Here is a 7016-nt window from a genome sequence, read left to right as displayed (position 1 = left end):
CTTTAATAATCTCTACCGACAAGGTATATATACAACTAATGAATTAAATTTCGATCTTCATATCCGTTAACTTGCATTGTATCTGTTTATGAAACTACAATTATACTATTTCAAAAATTATATATACGTTGACTTATTTTTTTTCATACTCTAATTAACAATTTTAAGTCTAAAAATGATATTTATATTTTATTTTATTACTAGCATAATAACCCGTGTACGGCACTGAGTCAATTTCTAGAATCATACATGAAAATTCACAAAATATCAGTATATATCAACTAAAAGGAATTCAACGTAGAACATATTACATGCGCATGGCTGTTGATGGCTAGTAAAACTTCAATTGTTGGTCGTGCTTGATCTGTGGATCTTTTCATTCAGAGACCTATATACACAACTGAAATTGTTGTTGGCTATTTAGTCACTGCAATATCCGGTCATGCAGAATCTTTTCGGTGTGCCGGATTGGCATTCAAAATATTGGCATCTCAGATAGATTTGAACATCCCATAAGAAAAAGCCTGAGGAGCACAAAAGTTTAATCAATATCGAGTTTATTGCAGCATTAACTTTCTATACAATAATTGTGGTTTCTTCGATGGAAATCATTGATGATAGTAAGGGGTAATTTGTTAACCCCTGTATCATACGAGGCTTAAATCACTTGTTCATATTGTTTGATAAATTTTTTTGTTAGCTAGATGATCCAAGAATTTAGCTGGACGACTCATTCAAAAAAATGTAACTGGATGGTTCATGTAACCTCAGGATATAGTAAATTTTATCAAGTGATATCAAGCCACTAGAGCATAATGCAAAAGTATAATATATTTATTTATAATACATACGTGATTTTCTTAAAAAAAGTATAAACTTAAAATTTCATGTCATATATTAATTTTATTTAACATTTATACTTATATTTTTAGTTTTTAAATATGTTTATATTCAAATAATTATGTGGATTTTATATGAATACATTTGTCTAAATTTTGTTTAATAATTTTAAAATTAAATTTACAATTATATATTTTTTCATATTTACGACTGAAAATATTGTTTACTCTTTAAATGGATAATATTTATTCAAAATATATGTATGTTTTTATTATTAAATTTTCAAAATACGTGTAAATTGTTATTTGATTATTAAGATTAAAATACAAATTAATTTTTACATATACGTAAGGATATGATCAACAAATATTATCGTTCAGAAATTTTGATATTTATTTATCAAACAGGATTAAAAATCCAGCAGATTATCAATCATTCAGAATTTTAATCGTCCAGAAAAAATAATTCAAATTTAACAAATGACCCCTAAGTAACCCATATACAACTATTGGTGACCTCTTTTAGCATTCTTGTATTGGGCGTGATACATTTTCAATTTTATATTAAAATACTTAACCCTGAATTATGCCCTTTTTGGTTTTTTTGCGGTGTACAATTCCAAACATGAAATAATAAAGACCAATTTTTCAAATGTATTTCTTGTTGCTAATAGATTCATGACTTATCCTAAAGTAAACATGTACTTGACTTTACTTAAAACCAATTATTTTAAAAAAGTTAAACCTCGCTATATCTAACTTTTAAACTGCAATGATCAGTTTGGATATTATATATTTTCTTTAGTTTAGTATCTAGTAACACCTTTTTTTCAACTGATTTGTACCATATTTTAGGTATCACAATAAGTGAACAGGTAAGGCCCAAGAAATCTTAAAATATATAATTTATTATTTAAAATAAATAAGTGACTTATAAGTAATACGTAGATGAATATTTATAAGTTATATAAGTGTTTAGATAATTTTACGAATAAATCGGAATTTTTTTTACTTAAATGAACTAAAATAAATAATTTTTTTTAAATATAATTATTTTAATCCATGAATATTAAATTAGATCAACATTATAAATATATATTTAAAAAATAAAGTTAATAAAAATAAGAAAAACCAAAATAAGTTGAGAAAAAGTATGTTATTCCTAACATTCAACTTAACAGCTTATAAATTGTAAATTCGACTTATAAATTTGGTCGACAAACACTAACCTGACTTACACGGAGGCCCAAACATGTCCTAGAACTTAAAGATACCCTTTTCCAGACAAAATGGATGTATACAAAAAATATTCATATATTTATGGTAAACTTGACACCTAAAGATACCTTGTTCTATTTACGCCGATATCCAAATAACCACAAATCAGCTTCAAGTTGGTAATGGCGAATTTGTTTTCAAACTCCTTGTTGATCATCTGGAAACATATATAAAATGTTATTCAACGTAGCTGCATTTAAAAATATAAGAGCGCGATAAATCATATTCCAAACCTGAGATTTTCTATAATATAATATCCAGGTTCACAAGTCTGGTTAACTTATTTCACAAAAGACGCGTTTAATGAAATACTCTCTTAGTTTGAATAAAATAAATGTGAATTAATATTGTTCTGGAACTTGTAAGGTAATAATATGGTCATTCTCTTAGGGAATAACGATTTTATTTTCGTAAAATTCCAAGTAACCATTATTGGTTATCTTTTTCTTTGCTACATGTATGGTATATTATCTACAATATTTTACTTCTACCTTCTAAGCTTTTAAATAATTTGAAAGCGATGGAGTATTCCAAGTACACAGAGCTAATGATACAAAACATTGTTAAAGTGTAGATTTTAATGCAATGCACAGATGCATTAGGAGGGGTTACCCTAAGCAATACCAAGGATCAAGAATCCTAAATTACAGAATAATAGGTATAAATTTCAAAATATTAGGCATTGGATTACGTATCGTCGGTAGCTAGGTGTTAGCTAGAATTGATTTAACCAAGACTTTCATTAATAAAGGTTGATTCTCAACATCAACTTATTCCTCACTTCCACTTTCTTAAAAATATCTTATAAAACCTAGATAAATTAATATCTTAGCCTCTGTGGTCGGGATCATAAAAATTTCTAAATTAATGGTGATATTTAATTCATTAGTGGTAAGAAATCTGCAACCTACAACTCCATTTTATGTGATTGAATTTGAACACCAAGTGCATAAATTGTATACAAGAAAGAATGACAATCTAAGGTCATTGTTACAACCTAGATTATCAGTTTGCTTCTGTTAAATATATTTTACTTTATTTTAATGGAAAAAGGAAAATACATATAATTTAAGTCAGGTACCGACAAGGTCCAGTCTTTTAGTTAGCCATGTTCGTTAATTTAATGGAAATGGATCAAGATGAACCAAATTTAATTTCTTAAATCTTAATTTAGATTCAAACTTGTCAATAAAGGGTGAACGTGACTTGGTTGGTGTTCTAAAGAGGCTGATCAGTTAGAAACACACTTTTTTAGAGTCGTGAAAATATATTTAAAAAACCCTCATAAATCATTTGAAAAAAATAATAGGAATCTTATATGAGTGCAGAAGCTTAATTTCTTAAACACTTTAACAAATAAGAAGTCAAAATCCATATACTTTTCTCTCAAAAATTCGTAGTCGCAAGTAATCTTGCCTATAAATGATCCGCACATATGCTCATGGTAAGTCCCAAATGATGTCATTACACACAAAGTAAATAGAAATAATTTATAGGAAAATATATCAGGAAATTATCCTCCCAAAGTCTAGTGTAACAGACCCATTCAAAAGACTATGAAAAAGAGTATAAAGAATTTAAAAAAAAAACAGTAAAGTACCAGGTGCCTATATGTACATAGATTATCATACATGTACTTGCCAATGGAATACGCATGCACAACGATGCATAGCATATGCAAAACCACAAATGGCACTTGACATATTATTCGAACATCACTACTATAAAATGCAAAATTAAAAAACTTACTATACTTGCCTACTATCAGTTTGTGAGGAAAATATTAGATACCAATACAATACAATCCTAGAAATCATAGTACTGCGACCTTTTAATCCAATCCTGCAAATCCAATCACCAGAGTTATTCCTCATTAAAATAAGAGAGTGGGATACTTTTTTTTATCGGCATACAAACCGTAATTGCATTCATGCACAAAACTAGCAACATTGAGAGATCTCCCTGTGTATTAAATTTTAAATATGACTAAACAATAGTGCTCTAATTGTATACAGAAAATTGTAGAATGCAAGAATAGAATTACAATTTCCGGTATAGTTATAAAAACATATAAATAACCGTAGAACCATCAAATAAGAACAAAGGTTGAGGCAAAACATCGGAAATTATGGGCGCAAGTGAAATGATTGATTAAAAAGTAAAAAAAAACAGATGAGATTAGACGAGACCTGGGTTGTGAAAATCAGTCGCAAAGAAACAATCTGGAGTGCTACATTTCATTTCGAAAGAATGGTTTGTAGCGATGGCAGTTATATAATTATATTAAAACCAGGGGTATCTGTAATTTCATCAAAATTATAGGTATAAACTCTCTCCATCGAGTAGATTCTAGAAATTAATAATTTTTCTGATTGATATCTAAATCAAACACAATGCTAACATGACAGGGAAAACTCCTAGGAAAGTCATATTTGTTATGTAAACTGATAAAGACGAAGGTTTTATCTGTAAATCTGCAGCACCAGCTCCTATAGTCTATCAAGACCGATACAAATTTAACTAACTCATATTTCATGGCTACCCCACCAAAGGCGTATTGCTGACCCTTTCATTCATCAATGGATGGTTAGTAATGCTTGTGCATCTTGAATATTCCTAATGAAGAAGAAACAAATGAAAAGATCAGCATTACCCTAAAGCTGTTTGTTAAAAATATCTTAAAAAACAAAAAAAGGGAAGTGGATCAACCTGAAGAGGTACCTAGACTGTCCTGCAAGATAGTTTATTATTAGAGCCTGATTTGTATCCATGCTCGTTGAACAGGGGTAGCGAGCTATATGGTCCATTTCAATCTCCTTCCACCTCTGCTGCCACAACAACTGTTGATGCAGCTGTTGCTGTATTTTTTTCCAGTATGTATTCATTTATCTGCATATTCCTTCTGGATTCCAATAAATGCTAGTGTCATTGCTGTGGAATCTCTTGTTTAATCATAATCAACTTGTGTCTGTCATTCCCAGAACCACAATAAAGTAAGCTAATTAGTTAAATTCCGAGAAGGATATAAGGTATTACTGAAATTACGATCAACGTATGCCCAAGTGAAAAATAATTTTGATCCCTCATTTTTACGTTAGCAGTTATTTTCTTTTCTGATATTTTTCTTGCTAAATAAGTTAACTATTTTAACCCACAAATGAAGAAGTTATAATTTATATAAATATGATCCAAACACCGCATAATTTTTTTAATTTCTGTCGAAAACAGAACCCCGCAATTAAATTTGTATGGAAATATTGCCACCAGTTTTTAAGTAGCAAAATGTAGAAATAAGGCAAATAAAGCACTATGCATTAGAAAGGCTAAAGTGTACATCCACATTCATGCCACTGAGCCATCTAAAATACTAAGAACATGATAAAGGATATGCAAGGAAAACAGATAAGGCCATGAACACACCTCATTGTTAGATAAGATCCTCGAGTTTTGCAGATAGTACCTATCAATAATTATACCCCACAACAGCAACCACCCTTCATAAAGAAAACCCGCTTGGAGCATAAAACTGTAAACCTATGCATAACGCTATGTCAACCAAATTGCTGACAAATGATAGTAATTGAGTGATATATACTCTAAAATAACAACTAATGATACATCAACTAAATTCCCAATAATTGATAAAAAGGGACTTTGTCGACAGACTTGACAATAATTTTTCACTCTAATTTTCTAAACATCTCATCACTGCTGTTGGAGGGTATTGTTGTGTCTGCTTAAAATATCTTGAAAGCAACACTGTATCTCCTCTTTACAAGATAATCATGTATACATGCATTCAATCGGTTGTCCCATGAGGCCAATAAGAAAATATTGAATCACAATGTCATAATAGTCATATAAAATAATGACATGTAAAAGCACCTTATAGGCTTCACAATGAATCTTATAACCCTAGCAACAAATTATCTAAAACACTAGGAACATAAATAATTGCATCTTTGACAAACCAAAATCAATGCAAGACAGCACATACACTATTTAAAACACATGAAGAAGAAGATCACGTAATTACCTAAACACGTACAAAGCCCCAAATTGGTCCACACAAAAGAAAAAAAAAAGCATAGAAGAAGATCATGTAATTACCTGATACAGCCGTTGAATTCATATATTCATTAAGATGTAGCCAAAAACTCTATATTAAATCCAATTCACCAATTCAAGAATTCCCGAACTATATAAGAATAGGTAATTCAACCTCATATATACGGTATTCACATATATATATATATATATATCTTTGTAATCGGGAAAAAATATCGGTGGTTAACCCGAGGATAAGCCGGGGCGATGCAGGTTCATCTCATGGCCATGGACATACATGAAGTCAGCTCAGAAGACAGATTAACACTTGAAATGAGTTGTTTGGACTGACGTCAGAAGGGCAAGAATGCCTTTTTCACTCGAATAAATTGTCTCACGATTTTAACCGGAATTAATTGTCTCACTATTTGACTTAGGTTGGGCTATAAATTAATTGTCTCACTATTTGACTTAGGTTGGGCTATAAATAAATACTAGCATGAGAACCCGTGCAAGGCACGGGTCATGTTCTAGTTTAACTTGTAACGGGTCATGTTCTAGTTTAACTTGTAACTTCTGGGATGTTACATTGTTTGCGATGTTAATAATTTTTGCCAATTTTGTTTGTAATTTGTGCCGATTTTGATATGTATTTGCTTGGTTATCGATGTGAACAATTCGTAATTGAAAACATTTTCAGCGAAGTTACCTCAAAATATCAAGTGTCTGTTAAATATGTCCCAATTATTTTGCATTTAACTTTGTTGTTGCACGATGTTAGTGTGACTGCATATAATGTTTATAAAAAGTGTATACCGACTTCTTTCTATTTTTCATCAATATGCAGGTTTA

General features: G+C 30.1%; 1 long non-coding RNA gene across 5 annotated transcripts; it reads right to left on the bottom strand.

The window, feature by feature from the left end:
* Window positions 1-220: 220 nt before the first annotated feature.
* On the bottom strand, window positions 221-6693 carry LOC141682621 (uncharacterized). Of its 5 annotated transcripts, none has more exons than XR_012559868.1 (6): window positions 6228-6693; window positions 5538-5643; window positions 4827-5085; window positions 3876-4733; window positions 2186-2274; window positions 221-524 (listed from the first exon to the last, which is right to left on the bottom strand). It is a non-coding gene; the product is annotated as an uncharacterized LOC141682621 (long non-coding RNA). The 5 variants fall into 5 exon arrangements; XR_012559865.1 differs by having other exon boundaries at window positions 5538-5651; window positions 6228-6692; XR_012559866.1 differs by lacking the exon at window positions 5538-5643 and having other exon boundaries at window positions 222-524; window positions 3867-4733; window positions 6228-6662.
* Window positions 6694-7016: the final 323 nt, after the last annotated feature.

The sequence above is a fragment of the Apium graveolens genome, chromosome 9, assembly GCF_009905375.1.
Source record: "Apium graveolens cultivar Ventura chromosome 9, ASM990537v1, whole genome shotgun sequence".
Lineage (NCBI taxonomy): Eukaryota > Viridiplantae > Streptophyta > Magnoliopsida > Apiales > Apiaceae > Apium > Apium graveolens.
The sequence above is the reverse complement of the archived record's forward strand: the minus strand, read 5'-3'. Positions and strand labels throughout refer to the sequence as shown.